Consider the following 20,086-nt stretch of genomic DNA (forward strand, 5'->3'; position numbering starts at 1 on the left):
TGGTGCCGCTGGTCTTAATGGTGCTTCATTCACATTTGTCCACAATTATGCCAAAATAAGGCACTTCTATTTGGCAAAACAATGATAAGCCAAATGATTGCCCTTATATTCTTCAAAAAAATAATAATAATTGAATACATATGAATGGACCTCTTTGTAATCACCAACATTTTGATTAATAATTGTAATTTAATTAGGTTATTTTTCTAGTAAGTAAAGTTGAATACAAATATTCTATAATATTGTTTCCTATTGGAAATGTGCAGAGAGAGAGAGAGAGAGAGAGAGAGAGAGAGAGTGACTATACTTCAAAGATTATACTTAAAATTAATGTTTTTGATGAAGCTCAAAGTTACGGTTAGACGAAGTGACCCTGAACCATCCCTCAGTATTTAGGTTTAGGTTGCTAGGGAACGTCTACACTAAGATGATACACTAAGCCTCTCACCTTTTTTCACTCCCTGCTGCATATCATTTAATTTTGTCATCTCTCTCCAGAGCCTGGATCTGCTGGAGGTTTCTTCCTGTCAAAAGGGATTTTATTCTTCCCACCATCACCTAATGCTTGCTCATGGGAATTGTCTGACTGCTGGGATTTTCTCTCTAATATTTTTGTAGAATATTACAGTATAAAATGCCTTGGGGGAACGGTTGTGCTTTTGCTTTATATAAATAAACTTGAATTGAACTTGAATTTGTATGTTGCGTATTTACTGCGATGTATTTTAACTAAAGTTGATGCTGTTGTGTCTGGCAGCTGTGTATAGAATAGATAGAATAGAATAGAATGCCTTTATTGTCACTACAGTTAGAGTATCTAGCTAGTATAGCTGGGTGTATTCGTGTGTATGGGAGTGAGTGGCTGTTGCAATACCTTTCATTTTTGTTCACTCAGTTTGTTCTTGCAGGTTTTGTAATAGTTGATATTTCTTCTTTCATAAATTTTCCACCCATTGTCTGTCAGAGGAGGTATGCCCTTCTGATTTACTAAACTACTGTCTGAGCTATAACCCAAATGGCTAGGTCATGCTTGATCTGAAAATGTAGCAACAAAATAAATGTAATCTACTAGTAGTAGTGGCTGTAAGATGCACAAAAGGTGGGTCTTCAGTTGAGATTAGGATGCTAAAGGCTAATTTTCCTAAGGTTAAAAGTAGTGTTCAAAGTCTTGTCTTTTAATGTTCATTTTGTCCATTGGGAACCGGTTGATCAGTTATTTTTGTTGTTGTGATATGGTAACCATTTGCAAGATGCATCAACAGAGTATTTATTAATTACAGGATTAAGTCAAACATTGTGCTAAACAGCATGACTTCCTGTGGCATTTTTAATTGATTGATAAAGGACTCGAGCTCAATAAAACTAAGATTTTTTTAAAATTAAAATTTAAATAATACAAAAATTTAAATAAGATTAATAAATAAAAGCACTGTACTAATTCAGAAATATTTTTATTACAGATTTGCTAACATAGGTAGGTCTAGCTATAAACCACTTCCTCACAAAAGGAAGTTTTATTTTTGATGAATTGAAACTTTTTCAGTTTATAAAATAACAGACTGGCACATTCTTCTATCAAAAGTTAAATAATCTGGCTTTGAAGTGATATTATCAACCACTGCTTTACAGTATTAACCAGATTTTGAATGGCTCTTACAAACAAATTGTAATAGCCAGTACTTAAGAACTAGTGCTATATAATACAAACTGAAAACCATTTTTTTGTCAAAGAATGTATGACACAATTTTGAGTTCGTCAGATACAGTTCAACCACCAACCATTCCTAGGCACTTAATTACACATGAAGCTCAAAGTCCTGAAAGAAACAGTTGAAGTAAAACTAGAAATCAACCAAATGACGCAGCCATCTCCTTACACATTCTCTCTCACATACATTGCTCATGATTCCTTGAATTAGGCCCGTTACACAATTGAACTGTGGTGAATCATTATGTGTTAGTGATGTCTGTTCATGGTTTACATAACCAGGATTTAATAATAAAACAAGTGTGTGAATGCTCTCCCACAATACTACTGCTGCTCCCTGTCTAAGAAGCAGTACTTAGGTTTGTAGAGCTATTCTGAGTCAGGCAGAGACCTGTAGAAATACAGAATGAGAGAAAGAGAGAGCATAGAGAGATGAAATGAACCGAAGAAGTACATGGCTCCTGCCACATGCCTTCCTTTTACCCTGCAGAGTCTCAGGCATTTTGGTCACTGAGGTTTTACAGATGTAGAAATCTTTCAAGGGCTTGTGCATTCAATTTGGCATCAAAAAGCATGGATCAAAACAAGAGCGTATACAGTTTGTTACAGATTTGCAAACAAGACAGGGTGAACCCTTTCAGTAGATACTGAAAGTGCATGCTGTACACAAAATTCAGAACCAAACAATCTTTAGCCAGTTTTTCTTTTTTCTTTTATTTTTCATATTACACGACTGAAATATATCCTTGTATCACAGCAAGTGGAATTATAGGGAATGAACGTATCAGCAAGTACATTAAAAAAAAGATTTCATTTTCAAGAATACAGATTTCATTTTCAATTATTGTCAGTTATTAACCCAACTGTCTGGCAAGCCATGAATACAAAGGAGGAACAAATTAATGGAGAACCTGAATGCTTGACCCTCACAGTGAGGGGCTCTGGTGATTCTTGATGACAGCTGGGGGTATTTTACTGGCCCGTTCACAGGATAACAGAAAATCACCGATTGCTCAGAACAATCACTTTGTTCTGAGCGATCACGTTCATCTAGCAATAAAACATTTCTGTGATGGGAGTGTTTTCTTCCAGGATGGGAATGCTCACATCCATGGGGTTATAAAGCTCACTAAGTAGTTTGATGAAAATGATGTCAATCATATTCCAGGGCTTTTGCTGTGGGAGCTGTTATTGGCTGAAGTGTTACTTTCATCCATCATCTTAAGGCACATTGGGAGCACACACCTTACTAAGGGACTTAATGTTGATTTCTCTTAACGTATCACCCACGTGTATGTTAACAATGAACATATTACTGTTAATTGACAACACATTTTCCCCAACAGAATATCTAAATTCTCAGTTTTTCTGCCGTTTGCCACTACAGGATTAATTTTGGTTATGATGCTGCTAAGAATCATGAACACCAAAAGCCTCTAGATGTACTGTGCATATTTACATTAAACCAAACTCACAGTCTATCTATAATCCCCAAAAGTGCTTTTGTTTCCTAAACCTTAGAATGACAAATGGCCATCTGGATAAGAGTCTCAGTGGATTTCTGGTTCAAGGTTTTTACAGTTGAATTAATTAAAACCAGTTCCTTCCCAGAATTACCCCAACAAACACTTTACTATGACAATAATACTTTGGAGGGCAATTTAGTCATGCATGAACTAAAGAAATGACAGAAATCATTGCACACAGACAGCGTACACACCTATACAGCCATACAGTAGACAGTGTTTAGAAATGAAGCCTGTAAGAGCAAATCCTTGCACACACACACAGGCTCACTCTCTATGTTAAAAAGCAAAAATTATTAATTGAAAATCTCAGCTGTGTATTTTTATATTTTATATAACTTCTGACAAACTTGGCATCCCTAGGCCTTCGTTCCTGACAAATTACTGGCGGACAAATTACAGAGCTTCAGCTGGAAATGAACAAAAGCCCAACTGAGGGACACGCTCAGCTGGCAGACATTTAACTTTAGCTGGAGAACCCCCGAGTGTGTGTATGTGTGTGTGTGTGTGTGTGTGTGTGTGTGCGTAAAGAAGAGAGAGAGACTTCATGTTAGCAGTCACATCACATCACAGTTTGCAACCACATTGATTAAGAGAGTTACCATGCAGACTAATTTGGACATGGAGCAGACTAAACGGTTACTGGCAACCTCTGATTTTATGTGAGGACATTAGAACACTTTAATTATCTCACATCACCATAAATTATTTTTCCCCTTTCTGTGCAGTTTTTATTTTTACTTTTTTTAAATTGCAGTCATATGTCTAGGCATTAGTGAATAATGGATTATAAGCACATGTAGTTCTTTAAATAAAGAAGCAGCTATTGTTTATGTGTGTACATAGATCTAGTTATAGCCATGGAATTGCATGTCAGCATTGTTTGTACCACTGCATGCATGTGGAGCTTTTATTTGTTTCACTTTATTTGAGGATGTGGCCCTTTGGGACACTCAAAGCAAATTCTAGTGTAAACTGAAGTCTGCTGAGGGATTACAAGAGCCAAAGCCATCCATCAGAGCTGGACATATCCTCCATATACAAGCAAATGAATCAGAGCACGTGCCTTCCCACCGGATCCATGAGCAGAATAGGGTGCAAGGGTGTTAGGTGAGGTGAAGAAATGCCCTATAATAAGATGGAGATTAGAAAACCCTCTTGTGATGCTAGAGTAAAAGTTCAGGCAAATATAAGAATAAATGACAAATAAGGTCAATTAAATTGGCTCTGTGACAAAGCAAACACAGCATTAAAACCCATCACGTCTTTTGAAGTGTATAGTGCTAAGCACAGTGTGGCTGTAAGATATCTAGTTATCCCTTAAAGGGTCTGTAATCACTGGAAGTAGTTGCGCAAGACCCCACTCCACACAGCTGTGTATCACTCTTTGCAGCACTCTGGTGCTGTCGTCCTCTAGGAATGATTAACCCAGAAGAGCTTAATATAGAAGGAGAGGAAGAAATAGATGGGATAGAAGGATGAGAGGGAAAGAGTGAGAGAGTGAGCAGGGCAAAGAGGACATTACTGAATTCCTTGGAGAGTCTACTCTTTACCTCTGCACATCATACCATGTTCACCACCGTTTAGCAATCTGTCTGCTAATTAATCATGCACTGTAATCAGTCAGGTAGGTAGTGAAAAATAGTCTGTGTTCATATGTATTAGGAAACAGGTACACAGAATAAAAGATACAGACTGAATGCCATTTGCTGTTTCAGTAATCTCATCCATAATAGCAATGTTAATGCAATCAGGGTTTGGCATTTACTTAGCTAGGTTCAAGTTGCAAAAATACAGTGCAGACTTCACTTTTTCTTGGCATCTATGAGTTGTCTTTTGATGATGTACCGTAAGCTTGTTAGACTTAAAGAAATCAGACCAGTGAACAATGGCCAAGTAAATCTTTGATTCTGGAGTTATATCATCTACTAGATGGGATTGGGTGCACTATTCATTATGCTGATAGTGATCTCCAGAGTGGTGGTATCACAGTCACTGGAGATGGATTGATTGCATTGCCATCAGGGCAAGAAATCATGTCTGCAGCTATTTAGACTAATTTTGACATGGTGGCAGAAGTAGCAGGGGTGGGCCGGGTTAGCATCCGACTCAGAACACCAGCCAAGCCTGCTAGCTCCCATACAGCCATCAGTGCTAATCTCCTACTATGTGCTTACAATAGCACTGATGTGCTTGCTTTATGGAGGAACACTGCACCCCACAAGTCTGCCTTGTTTGCACGATGCCCCAGCAGCCAACCATCTTTAACTTTCCCATTACCAGGGGAACAGTAGAGCTGAAATCAGCTGGGGTATTGTTGCTCTCCTGGAATAGCTGTGTGATTGAAGGCACACAGGTTACTGGATCTGCCATCACAGGCACCAGGAAATGAGGAAAATGTGGATAAACAGTTCTCTAAACCAGCTCCTTTGCATAAAGCACAATGAGATTAGTGAAAGAGAAAATGTGGAGCAGGATAGTGAAGATAAGAGGGGAAGATATAACACTTAGTGTTTAGGGTATTTAGACTGGCAATAGAAAGAGAGAGTTTGGAAGAGTTCAACGAGAGTGGAAATGAATAGATTTAAGCCCTTAGACGAAATGAAAGAAGCACATTCCAAAATAATGGATATAATAAAGTTAAAAAAAAATACTGGGACATTTTGAATCGAATTATACCGATCATACATCGCATGGCTGTTTGAACTTGTCAAGCATGTAAAGTCAAAAGCACAGATTCCTTTTAAACTTTTTGTTGTTTTCACTGAGAGACAGACATACCTGCTGTCTCATTGGTTGTTTACTTCATATTTTAGTTTGTCATGTTCACATTCTTGTTCATACAGTGAGACAATGCTCAACTATCTGCCTGAGAAACCTCACTACAGGGTAATAGAAATACTGCCTAAAGCGTACTTTAATTGACAATTCACTATAAGTAACCTGGTTTTCTAAAAGAGGGTGACTGGTTTAAATAGACCTTGAGTGACTTTTTTGTCCTCACACACCAGTCTAGGATCCTCCTGTAAATCCAAGCTACTACTAATTCATAACATAACGATGCTTTAGGAGGATTAGGCCTTGCAAACCTTGCAGTATTATTTCCATTTTATATGAAATACAGTGTGCTGTTACTTATAGCAGCAACTCGGTTGAATACTGACTATATACTATAACCTAATAATGTGTTTCCCTGATATTTATATATGCAGTTTAATGTCTTTCTGGGACACCTCTTTATTTACCATCTCTAATTTGGACAATTAATGAATATATATGCTAACCAGGATATGCCCCTCTCAAAAACTCAGCAATCTTTCATATGTAAGCATATGTGGTCCAGCACATTTCATAAAGACTTTAATCCTGTAACAGCTCTGGGCATTGAGTTTGAAACATGGTAAATTACTGTGGACCTCAGCTGCACTGAAAAGGCGAGAGCTTCACCATGGTATATCAAAGTGCAGTTCTCCATTTTAACACACTCTCTGAAGCTTTCTTTCTTTCTTTTCTCCATCTGTATTTCCTTTTCCCATATCTTTAGGGTTTTCATAAACATAATATCAACCAAAGTGTGAGATGTATGGCCTTATGTATATTTCTTTTAGAAACTGCAATTAAACTGTCATTTTAATGCAAATTTACTGCATAATCCAGAAGCATCATTATTTCTGTGACTTCCTTGATTAGGTATAGAAGGAGAGAAGGTTTGGAGAGAAGATTCGCCTGATCTTGCTAAATTGAATGACAACCAAAGACACAGCTAAAGAAAGAGGGACAGCAATGTCAAACACAACACCAGGTTAGGCAGGCATCTGGCGAGTGGAATTAACTTGCTGTCTGAGTTCACAAGCAGGTCTGACACACCAAAAGCTACAGCAACCACACTCAGCACACATGACATGTGGAGTGAACAGCAGTCTTCTTGGCCAGTTACCCATTTTCAAGGTGAGGCATTAAACTAAATGTGTGATATATTTTACGGTCAAATAAAATAGATAACACTTTGCCTCATGGAAATTTTATCCAGACATTATGCCAAAGTACAATGTACTGACCAATTTGTATGCATTCAATCACCACTGATTGGGTTCTACGTAAACATATTTTCCTATATCCAGTCAAGCAGTTTTAGAGCCTAAAGCCAAATTTACCAATTAAAAAAAAGCAATAACATTTTTTTTCATTAAATTCTTTGTGTGAGTGCAAGTTGAACATTCCCATAATAATGAACCTCATCTGCTGTGGCTGTAGCTCAGATGGTAGAGTGGGTCACCTACTCACCGGAAAGTTGGTGGTTTGATCCCAGGCTCCTTCATATACCTGCTTAAACTTTGTAACTTCATGGGTTAGATTTATAATATACATATGGAATTACACATATCCCACAATTAGACTAACATTTTTATGGAGTGTTCTTCCCAGTGAACTTGTCATTTCTAGTGTAAATTCCAAAGAAAATGTGATAATATTTCCACTGGATCTATAAAATTCAGATCCTCAAAATCTAGTCAAAATCTGTCATCTTAGAAGCAAGGTTGAAATTTCAACAATCAATGAACCTGTGAATATGTGTAGTATTTTTTTGTTTTTGTTTTTTAGGTTAATGTCATTATAAACCTTTACCACTAGGTACCAGGTCTTAGCCCCATCATCCAGATGGTGAAGGGATCCATCGAGCCAAAGAAGGAGTCCTATGGGCTTGGTTAGCTTGTGGGGCTCCTTAGGCAGCTGGTAGCTCTGGGAGTAGGTGAGGCAAAAACTCAAATGTGGGAGGGGTTTGATGGAACAAGACTTTCAGTCAGCCTCAAAGTGACTCTGGCAAACTATCAGATGATTGGTGCTTGAGTGGTGCTCGATACACCCGGTTTACAGTGTGGGTGGGGCGCTTCTGACTTCACTGAGGATATGTTCATGGAGTGGAAGCATTACCTCAGAATCTTGTCTCTGTTTTTTGGAGAAATTACATGGTTCTTTTGGCAGGATTAAAAATGAGTCCCTCCAAGTCTGAGTCCAGATCAGGGATGAGTGGCTGTCCCAAGTGGAAGAGTTTAAGTATAGGGGCCTTTATGAGTGAGGGGAGAGGAAAGCATGAGATTGAAACATGGATTGGTATATCACCTGTATCATTGGGGACTCTTTATCATTCTGCAGTTGTAGTTTGTAGTTGTCGATTTACCCACCTATGGTCACAAGTGAAAGACTAAGACCATGGATACAAGTGGCAAAAATGAGTTTTCTCTCAGGACACGGTGGAGAGATTATATGTATGTGAGCTGGAGGAAGTGGCTAGGGAGAGTGAGGTCTGGGCTTCCTTGCTTAGGGTGCTGTCCCTGTGACCCAGACCCAGATAAGCAGTAGAAAATGGTCTGATGATGAGGTTTTACCAAACAGCTGTTTCCACTGCTGCACACTACTGTTTGCCATCGATGGACAAGCAAGCAAATGCCCACTTGGAATTAGCAATAATAAAACTACCGGTAAATATACATACTGATATGTGTTTTCAGGCCACAACAGTGACGATATTAAACTATGTTTCTTTTTGTTATACATTCAATTCATAAGGAGAGACCCAGTGTCCCACTTCATGTTGCTGTACCTCTGTAGCACTAAAAATGGTGAAAACAAGACACTTGATATGAAGAAATAAATTGAAATGTTCCTGACGTACGGTCGCTCGACAACACTGGATAAAAAATGCTTAATTTAATTCTAAAAGTTTATGCAGAACTTTCTTATTGAAGCATTCAAAACAATATAGTCCTTGTTACCATATTCCAGCATTTTTACGTCAGCTAATTTGGATTAAGGTCCACTTCACAGAGGCTGTAATCACAATGCAGCTGATCCTTTGATGTTGTTACAAATGAGTACAAAAATGGCAGAACAGTGCTATGAAGATTTGTTCTCCTATTTCACTAGTGAGAACACTGTATCTCCCCTAAGTCAGTGAATCTCGTTTTCTTCAGCATGATGAAATCCTCCATTGTCACATTAAATGAGAGGATCGAGTATCCGAGCTTTTGGGGCTGAAAAAAGATTCCTCCATGCTTTCTCTTGTTTGCCCAGCCATCCATTGAAGACTATTTGCATTTTTGACATTTATGGGTGTTCTTCCAACACTTGCAGTATAATTTATGTGACTTATACAGCTCATTTACAGATTGATAGCTGCCATTCTTAACTGGATATAATGAATACCTCATCACTGCACAAAAGTTACTGTGCTCTGACTTTATGCCAGAGACTCCACAGAGCCACTTTCATTCTTCATTAAAACCTAATTTGTCTTTAGTAGACAGAAGCCTTTGTAACACCCCCTGTTTTTATGCATCACTTTAGTCAGTACAAGGAAACACAATTTGCCATTAAGGTTCATCATTCAAAAACGAACACTGAAATGAAACTAAAGAAAGAATTCCAATTAAGAGAGAGTCACGTAGGACAGGGTGCTGTGAAGTTTGAGGTTGATTGTCCACAGTACAGACAGTGATAAGGAAATAGCAAGACAGCAGTTCATGACTTATACATTGTGCATTTACAGAACTGCTTTGTCCTTCAAAAGACCTTGTCCTGTTATAGCAGTCAACCAGGCATGTCTGCTGTGATCTTATCCAAAGTACAATAGGAAGAGCTTGTTTCTATTCCACTTCCTTACTGAAGGGTTTTAACCTTTTTCGCTGTAAGGGGCACCTAACATTCATATGACCTCTTTTAACTACAAAACTCCACATTCCAATTCAAGCATTGCAAAATGAAATAGCACAGCAGAACTGTGCCTTGGAGCAAAAAAAAAAAAAGCAATATGATGGCTTGGACATGATAGGGCCTTTATAGAATAAAGAAAGACGTAGAGATGAAGCTAATGAAAACAGAAAGAAACTGACTCGCTTTTATGCTCATGCATGCTTAGTGTTATGCAAATCCAGACCATACCAGTGGGGGTGGGGAAGAGGAATGATTGCATGCCAGTGACCATAGGCGTCCCACCTGTTTCATCAAGCACAGAATATTCTTTTAACCTGTCCACACTGTCCTAAAAACAATAAGTCTCCCCAAGGGCTTTGTCAGCCTCTGCTAGAAAAAGATTTATTCTAGATTTCCTTTGGAAACGCATGGTTTACCATAGTGCACCTGATTTCAAGTCTGTTTTTCCGTCATCTTTTTCAGTAATGTTGCACAAAGAGACATAATTGTGGCTCAATACTTATTTGCAAGTCAGGTGGAGATTTGAATCCGCTATCACTTTTTCCTAAAAGTAAAGTTGCAAAGGAGGAAACCCAAATCAGTGAAGCAAGGATAGTGCTTTCCAGAACACAAAAGGATCGAGTGAAGAAGAGCTGTACACAGTGATCGACCTTTGTTTCCAACACCTACGCTTGCATCAACACAGACATACAAACGCCATCGTTTACACACACAAACAGACACACACTCATAAACCTCTGTACTATGCAGCCCCAGAGAGAAAAGGCAATCCTCACACCTAATGAATATTACAATGAGCTGGATCTGGGTCATTAATATGACACAGTCGTTACACTGGAGCCCAATTAGCAGTCAACATAGAGCCTGGAACGTTCCCCTGTTACTATACATAATCACTATATCACTGCGACAGACTCAGAGCAGGGAAGGATCAAACTGCAGTCACATACAAGGAATATCAGAGACTCTTCTATGGATAGCGCGACTCGATGAGGAGGTCACAGCTGTTTGATAATATTCAAACAAACTAGAAAACTAGAAATATTACACCTGAGTTCCACATGACACAAAATCCTCCATTATAAATAATATCACATATTATGCAACGTCGTATGCTGTAAAATGAGTATCAGCATTAAAACTCTCGATGATGCTTGACAGTAGATTACTTATGATTCAGCCCAGCGTGGGAGTTAGTAGCTTAGAAGTGTAAAGAAAAATCAAAAGTTTAAAGGAAGAGATCCTATTTCACAGAGATCTGAAACAAAATTCCTGAGATCCAACCCACTTTTGTGCAGTTATGCTAACTGGCAAGTCAGTAGCAATAAAAATATGACAAACACTTAACAAGAACTTTGTTGTCTTCTGTTATGTGATTCCTAATAGGCTTCCCATCTGCAAGCACTGACACAAAACAGTTGGATGTATTACTGCTGGGAATTATGTCTTAGTCTTTGTTATGTGGACACAAGTGCAATTTTTCAGTCTGAGTGCCCAAAAGGAAAATTACATTCCCTAATATTTCCAGATTTCGCTGTAGCAACGTGGTTTATCAACCTGTCTATAACCACCTCACGAGATGCATTTAAAACCGGCAGATATTTTTTCAGATTGGCAGCTGCCAAATGGCTCTTTAACAAACATTTCTCTTTTTAACAACAGCTCAAAGAAAAACTCTGTGCAAGGAATACTAACTGAATTCAGTTAGTATTCCTAGTAATAGGTAATGCTTTTATGCTTAATGAAGGTTCAACTACATTGTACTGAAGCATAACCCTATCTACATCCTCACTCTGCCAGTGGTTAAAATTACGTTAATTTATTAACCTTCTTATTATGTTAAGGATCAATTTGACCCATTCCAGTTTTTGTGTGTACCAAAGTACTGGTCATCCTTTCTTTTTCTTCATGAAACCTTATGACTTTTCCTTATCTGGGGTCATGAACTGGTGTGTAAAATATGGACACTTTGATGTGTCCTGGAATGTCTCTGCAGTGTTTGTATACAAAGATGATGTTGCGGGTCATTTTGACCCGCACACTTTTATGTAAGTAAAAAGTTGTTCAGATCCAAAATAAACATTTCTCTTTGATGTACTTTGTTTTGACTGCTTCTGAATATACATTCAGACCCAGGTGTGTATGCAAGAAACTTTCTCTCCCCTATTCTTGTCACTGTTCTCAAGTCATTTCAACACACCAAAAATGAGCTCCAGGAGGTTGACGACTGAAGAAGCTTTATCACTGCTTTTCAACTGGGATAGTGATGAAGAAGAAGATGTTTCAGAGACTGAGGATCTTTCAGAGGCCGAGGACAATGTTATTGATGATCCAGACTGCCAATTTTCAGACGAGGAGGAGGATTCTGAGGGAGAGTGTGCCGCCATCTCTACATCAAATGAAAACCAAGGAATGCAGCAATCATCATCCACAGAGGAGACATGGACATCTAAAGATGGTAATATAAAATGGTCATTATCACCACACCGAAGTCAAGGCAGGCTGTCATCTTCTAATGTCATCAAAATGACTCCTGGTCCTACAAGATTTGCCATCACACGAGTTGATGATATTCAATCAGCATTTCAACTCTTCATATCCCCTCCAATAGAAAGGTTCATACTGGACATGACTAACCTGGAAGGGAGGCGTGTATTTCAAGAGAAGCGGAAGCCACTGGATCAGACTGACTTGCATGCTTATATTGGAATTCTGATATTAGCTGGAGTATACAGGTCCAAGGGAGAAGCAACTGCAAGTCTATGGAATGAAGAGAATGGAAGACCAGTCTTTCGAGCAACAATGTCTTTGGAGACATTTCTCAAGATATCTCGTGTGATCAGATTTGACAACCGTGAAACCAGAGCTGGTCAATGTGAAAGAGACAAACTTGCTGCAATCAGAGATGTATGGGATAAATGGGTGAAAATTCTACCTTTGTTGTACAACCCTGGTCCCCACGTTACTGTTGATGAGCGCCTTGTCCCATTCAGGGGTCACTGTCCTTTCCGACAGTATATGCCCAACAAGCCGGCCAAGTATGGCATCAAAATATGGGCAGCCTGTGATGCAAAATCTAGCTATGCATGGAATATGTAAGTATACACTGGAAAGCTACCTGCAGGAGCATCTGAGAAGAATCAGGGGATGCGTGTGGTGCTGCAGATGAGTGAAGGGCTGCAATGGCATAACATCACCTGTGACAATTTCTTTACATCCTACTGGCTTGGAGAGGAACTTCAGAAGAGAAAGCTGACTATGTTGGGAACAATCAGAAGAAATAAGCCAGAACTTCCCAGTGAAATTTTGAAGATGCAGGGAAGATCTCTGCATTCCTCATTAATTGTTTTCACTGAGAAAGCAACAGTTGTTTCATACTGCCCAAAGAAAAACAAGAATGTTCTTGTCATGAGCACAATGCACACAGATGCATCTCTGAGCACAAGAGATGACAAAAAACCACAAATGATCCTAGACTACAACTCCACCAAAGGAGGAGTAGACAATCTTGACAAAGTCACAGCGACATACAGCTGCCAGCGCAAGACAGCTCGTTGGCCCTTGGTAATTTTCTACAATATTTTGGATGTGTCTGCTTACAATGCCTATGTCCTGTGGACTGAAATCAACCAACATTGGAATGCGGGTAAATTGTACCGATGTCGCCTTTTCCTGGAAGAACTGGGAAAAAGTCTTGTCACTCCCAAGATCCAGATGCGAGTCAGACCAGCTCGATCCCCAGCAGCAGCAGCTGTCATTGAAAAGGTCGAGTGTGCACCATCCAACCAATCTGCAGTGGATTCAGTGGAACCAGGTATAAAGAAACGGAAAAGATGCCAGGTCTGTCCCTCACGAGAAGACATTAAAACAAGCACTGTTTGTGAGAAATGCAAAGAGTACATCTGCAGAAAGCACACAGTTACATTCTGTCCATCATGTGGACAAAATTGAAAATGCTGAACACTGAAAAACTGAGAAAATCGGGCAAGTTAAAAAGAAATGTGTTTGTAAAGAAGGGAAAACTTTTACTAAATTGTTCTTAAAAAGAGTTATGGTAATTCAAACTGTGTTGTATGTCTGTGTTCTAAATGTTTTTCTAATGGAAAATAAAGTTCCTATTGTTTTATTGCAGTTTTTTGACAATTCTGAGTGGATTTACACAGTGCGGGTCATTTTGACCCGCAACATAATCAATGTGATTTTTTTTTCAACATAATACAAGGGTTAACTAAAATGAAGCAAAATGTGAGAAGGCCATGCGTATTGTTTAATCTTTGGCTTTCCTCAGTGTCAGACAGGCTACAGCCAAATGCTGAGGTGCACACACACACACACACACACTTTGCATCAAGTGCGATTAGTAACCTCTCTATGGCTTTTCTCTCTATGACTGCTTACATCCATCAGTTTAATTTTCTGTTTTTATTCATTAAAATTACACCCTGATGTACAGATAAACATGAGTCATTCATAGAGAACTTTGTTGTTGTTATGTGTTGCTTTTTTTTTTTTTTTTTTTTTTTTTTATTACAGCTCTCCAATTATCAACCAGGAAGAAAACAATTGTCTCCCAGTCCTAATTCTTGACAAACTGACAGTTTGGATGTTTAAGGGTTTCATTTCATATGTTTGTGTATGTTTAGAATTAATTTGAGTTGTCTATGAGGGAGATGAGCCATTAGCCAGGCATGCATGAGTTCTCTCATTTCCATCCAGCATTTCTGCAGCTTTTTTTTGTTCTTTTCACACATGCAGTGGCAGAGCGGACTGACAGCCGCTGTCACAAGGCCTTGACCTAAGTGGCGAAACAGACTGGTACCGCAGCAGTCTCTATAGAGACAACTTGGATTAAATCAAGTGTAAGTCAATTCTTGTCAGATCAAAACTATCATAGTAGGGCAGCCTTGCCTACATGCAGGTGCTAGGATGAGTGACACATTAAGGTCAGAGTCTAACAGGGTGAGTGGGTAGTGAGAGAAAAGCAACAAAAAAAGATACTGAGACTCACACTGATACACTGATGCATAAATTGAAAATATATCATTTATTTAAAAAATAAAAACATAAATCTACATGCATGCACATGTACCTGAATGAAAAAGCAAGATAAGAGTATAAGAGTATCTTTAAACGTGCTAGGGAGTCGTTAGCAATTATAGACACATGTTATATAAATAGCTTGTTTTTGAATGATCAAAGATGTAATGTCTGTATAACTTGAAAGTCTAACAATGAGATGACTAACTGGTGTGTGACCATGCTGTGTTGTATTGTGGGGCTTTGACTGATGACCAGACTCCTGCTGCGGAGCTCAGTTGAGCTACCATCTGATTGCCAGCCCGACCGGGCTTATGAGTTAAAAAGCTGATCTGAGAGACAGACGGCAAAGCTAGACCCAGATGTCCAGATCACCGGCACTCTTTCTGCACTCCTGGGTCTGCAGAAGGCACTAGTTTTGGAAGGCACTTGCATGTGGTTTCACACACATACATATACACGCTAAGCAAAAATCTACAGAGTCCATTTGATAATCAAAATTCACATGCATGGCCACAGAGGACAAATCAACCATTTTAGATTTTGCATGTAATGGTGTGCAAACAGCTTATGCTTCAAAGAGCTTATTAAATGTTAAAAATATAACCTTTCATCAGTCAGTGAATCAATAGGCTTATGTTCAGTGGTCAGAATATGTCATTGCTTGTTTGGGCAGCGTGTTGTAGTTTTTTGTTGTAGATTTTTTCCCCTTCCATATAAATCATTTATGTTCCAACAGCTGAATCTTCTTTTTCTTTTCTTGTGTCATTGCTTTCTTTTTCCAGGTTTCCTGTGCTTTGATGCTTTCACCTGGGGACACCAAAAACTACAATAAGGGTAAAAATAAGGGGCCCCTAGTTAAGTGCTAGTCTTGCTGTCTTGGAGAGTGAGATACAAAATCTGTGCATCTACCACGGCAGATAAAGCTTGCTATTTTTAAGGACACAACACTATCCGGACAAAAAATTTTCTTATCCACAGAGAGCCTTCAAATAAGTATATATTTTTTAATCTCAAAAACAACATATGTTTAAAGCTAAACACTTGCAACCATATGGACATGGCGTTTCCACCATTCATCATCCTCTTTCAGATTGATTATGCTAACAGGATTCAGACTGCATATTACGAAACCTTGTTAAGAAAGTGAAGAAAGACAGAATTGTGGTCTTTAATTTTAAAACATCCGACAGTATCGAATTTAGATTTTGGTTTTGTCACTAAAGGCTGGTGTCCACTGACAACCTGTGTTTTAGTTAACAGCTTAGAAGCTGCCTTGGGATGTGCTAGTCATGGATCTGTTGCTATGCGACCACTAAAAACCTGTTTGAAGGGCATATCTCCAGTTCAAATGTTTTTAACTTTGAGTGTTTAGAGCACAGGGTATGAAGCCCCCGGCACACAAAGCTCACTCTTAAATTCCACTGTCAACAGCAAAAGATTGAGGAGACAGCACTTGAGGGGGAATGTCTTCTTTTGTAATCTGCCGTCAATTTAATTTTTTGTCTTTTTAAAAAAAAAAGAAAAAACAGTACTTAAATATCCATACCTCCATAAGGCAGATTCTGGAGAAAAGTAAAATGAGGGAGAAAGAGATAGCCTGGCACCCATTCCCACCTCATTTAACCTTTTAATTTAAGAGCAAGAATTAATGTGGAGGCCAGGGCCAGTATCACTTTAAACAGACACTGCCCAGTTGCCCTGAAGACAGGAAGAATGACTCCTCTGTGGTGCATACATATTAATTTGCTGTGGAAGTGTGTGTATCTGCGCATGTGCATGTGCATGTGTGTGACAGCGAAAGAAAGAGGGAAAGAATGTGTCTGTGTTTGCCCAGTACTTATTAAGCAAGATGTTATTAACCGAGTCATCACATCATTCCTACCTCGGGTGCTGTCACTCTCGTTTTAGCAGCATGTGACATTCCAGTGAGGTCAAGAAAAGAGAAAGTGGCAGTGAAGAGGAAGGTGAGGATTACTAAGTCGAAAAGACACCATCATCATGACTGGTAAGGTGGGTGATGTAAGGCAAGCGGTGAGTAATGACGCATCCTGAATTCAGGTCAGTGCTCTTAGCTGAATTTTACAAGGGAAGCAGCGAATCAGAGCAATTGTGATGGAGTTGAAAGAATTCTTTATTAGCCCTGAATCACAATAGCAAAAATGTTTGAATCTATGTTGATTCAAAACACCAGAAAACACCACACAATGTTGCCACACCGAGTACACTTATCTACATTTCATTCAGTCTACTAGTGTTCCCACGATGTGAGTGGGAGCCGGGACAGAAAAAAAGAAGCAATGCTCTCTGGCCTCTAGAATGATAGAATGGCACTTTTATGATGTCTCCCAGATTATTCGCTGAGATGGATGGGCTGAGCTGGAACACCAATTGATTAATCCATCGGCTGGTGGAATGTGCTGTGGCCGTCCCCCTGCTCAGCTGTTCTTTCTTTTGGACAGAACATTCAGACAGACACGCAGGAAAGGATGACTAATGAGCAGGGCTGCTGCAGATACCATTCATGGTGTGTGTGTGCTGTGCTGTGTCCAAGATGCTTGCTTGTGTCTAGTTGATAAAAAAAAATCTCAGGTTCAGATGATCTTCCACAGTGGTAGAGTACTGTAACGACTACATGAGGAACCCACTGATATAGTGCACTTACAGTGACAAAACTGTGACAAATTCCCACATTTTACCACAGCACTCTCTTCAGAAGATTACATGCGTCATCCAGAAGAAGAAACTGAGGTTAGCTTTTTTATCACACTCACAATAGCTGCATAAGATGCAGATTTGCAACACTGTGTCAGTAGCCATCACATTAGTAGTAATCCACCGCTGGCTTATGAAAGCATCTTTCAGATGTTTCCTTTAAGGTGACTCTCTTCTCGCCTACCTCTTCAGCTATGCATGATTAATCAACATGTCACACCCACATGTCTAAAATCTGCAGTCATCAGCCATGACTGCGGATTTTAGACATGCACTTCCAACAGCTTCAAAATATATTTTTGCTGCTTCTGTCCTATTCTCGAGCTCCACACACTTACAAGTTTCTCTAATATAATATCTATGTGGATATAATATTGCCATAAACACTGTGCCACTATGTATAGTTATGCTCAACAGGATGTTTAATAAAAATACATTCAAAATACTAAAATCCAAATGTACCATAAGCTAAGAGCACGGTTAATTATTACTGCAAGTATATGGTTTTAGCTTGAGTCCATTATTATTATAATTAATTATACCATAGCTATCAACATCAACTTTGTATGAAGGCTCCTTTCACCTCCAGCATTATGGCTTTCAGCTCCTATCTAGCCTAGCACTCAAGACCCCCAGCATCGCACTGCTGGTTTCCAATACAAAAGGCGAGGAAGTAGATAACGGATCACTGTAACTGTTCTCTTTCTCACTGAATGAAACCCCCTGAGAGATTTTATACCCAGAGAAGATGAAAAATGTAGGGGTAGTTCCATTATTGATACAAGTCCCCGGCAGTGAAAGAAATGAATGCTAATGGTGTCCTAAGCCAGGCTTTACAGAGATTAATCCGATTTGAAAAATGAACATTTTATTATAAGGCACACAGTGCTGGCCTTGATCTGAACTGAGTCACAAGCTGAGGAGGGGGAAAATGACAAAGGGAGTGTGGGGAGGGAACATGGGTATACAGCCTGTCGCTTTGCAAGACCCTGGCACCTTATTGCAATGGTGCCCTTTTCCAGATGACAAGTTCATTAATTTTCTGACGCGGCTGCTTGGAATGATTTTCAATAGATAAGTCAGACAACAATGGCTAGAGAAATTGGACATAAAACAGATGTCTATGGTAGAAACATCATCAGCCGAAGACTGGATTTGTGTGAGCAGCGGAAAGTCCCACTTGGTCCCTGAGCTGCACCTGCTCTAAGGCTATTTCCTACTGCTTAGAAGGACTAATAGGGACACACTGGAGATACAGTTGTTGTCCATCTAGTGTAGTGAAATAAACAAGCACTAATCCAGAGTGGCCCAGTGAATCAGTCAGTTTCAAACCCATTTGCTCCTTATTTTGGCTGGATCCTTACAACCCATAGCTACAACCCACTTCCCTCTCCAAGAAAATCTCCACGGGGACAAAAAAAGGTTTGAGTAGTGTTAAATGGGGAGGAGGAAGAATCTCTCTGCTTATTACTATGAATCACTCTGTACCAGCTGCCAACAAACATCAGCAAACTTGGGAAAATGTAGGGGGGATTTATCTTGCATAAGCCTCTGACAGGGCAAAAACATAAAATCAGCAGTCTAATTTGTCTCCCCAAGGTGATGCCACTCCATCATATGGAGGGCTTTCCTTTCAAGTGGGTGAATAATGTCTGCCATGTTTCTCACTTTCACAGGTGAGAGATGCAATTTATTCTTTGTCTCAAGAGTGACAGCCACCTCTATTTATGCTTTTACCACCAACACTGGTTTGTCACCTTCTTGACAAACATCTATTTTTAAGCCCACCACTGACATAACACAAAACCAGTGGCACTTCATGTACTTATCTGCATATTTTATGAGTTGTGGGTGTTGTGTGTGTATATGTGCTGGGGTTAATACTTTAATAAAATGTTTAATCTTTAATTCGAGGAGCAGGTAAAATGAGTCAGATTACAAAATGATTTACAAAACATGTTGTGCCACATGAAATGCTATGAACTTCGCCAATATCACATCTGTTGCTTAGTTGCACACAGTCAAGGATATTCTTCAGCCAGTCTAGTTGTTGTGATTTTTGAGCCATTATCTACAACATCTATGCCTTTTCCAGTTGAGTAGAGGATGAGTGACTGCCGCCACTTTTAATTTCAGCACCACGAGAAAGGACAGCTCCCTCTCCGGCTACCACGGAGGGCGGTGAACAAGTGCTTTTTGTCTAAGGGACCCCGAGAAAAGAAGGGGGTGGGTGGAAAGGAGGAAAACACAATATTTGGTCATTAATCAATCGTCAGCTAGGTCATCCAAAGCTTGGCTTTTCAAATCTAACTTGAACATGTTTTGGCTGCTGTTAAGTATTTTTGGCGGTTGCTGTAGCGTACAAGAACACGTGCTAAAAATATGGCAG

At 39.3% G+C, this 20,086-nt stretch overlaps 1 protein-coding gene and 1 pseudogene across 4 annotated transcripts in view; one reads left to right on the top strand and one right to left on the bottom strand.

Annotated features, from left to right (window-relative positions):
- The window catches only part of LOC100701892 (leucine-rich repeat-containing protein 4C), a 158,221-nt gene that overhangs the window by 31,322 nt on the left and 106,813 nt on the right, over window positions 1-20,086 (bottom strand). The gene's annotated exons all lie outside the window — the stretch shown is intronic.
- LOC112847390 (piggyBac transposable element-derived protein 4-like) lies at window positions 4,219-19,896 on the top strand (annotated as a pseudogene).

The sequence above is a fragment of the Oreochromis niloticus genome, linkage group LG7 (genome assembly GCF_001858045.2).
Source record: "Oreochromis niloticus isolate F11D_XX linkage group LG7, O_niloticus_UMD_NMBU, whole genome shotgun sequence".
NCBI lineage: Eukaryota > Metazoa > Chordata > Actinopteri > Cichliformes > Cichlidae > Oreochromis > Oreochromis niloticus.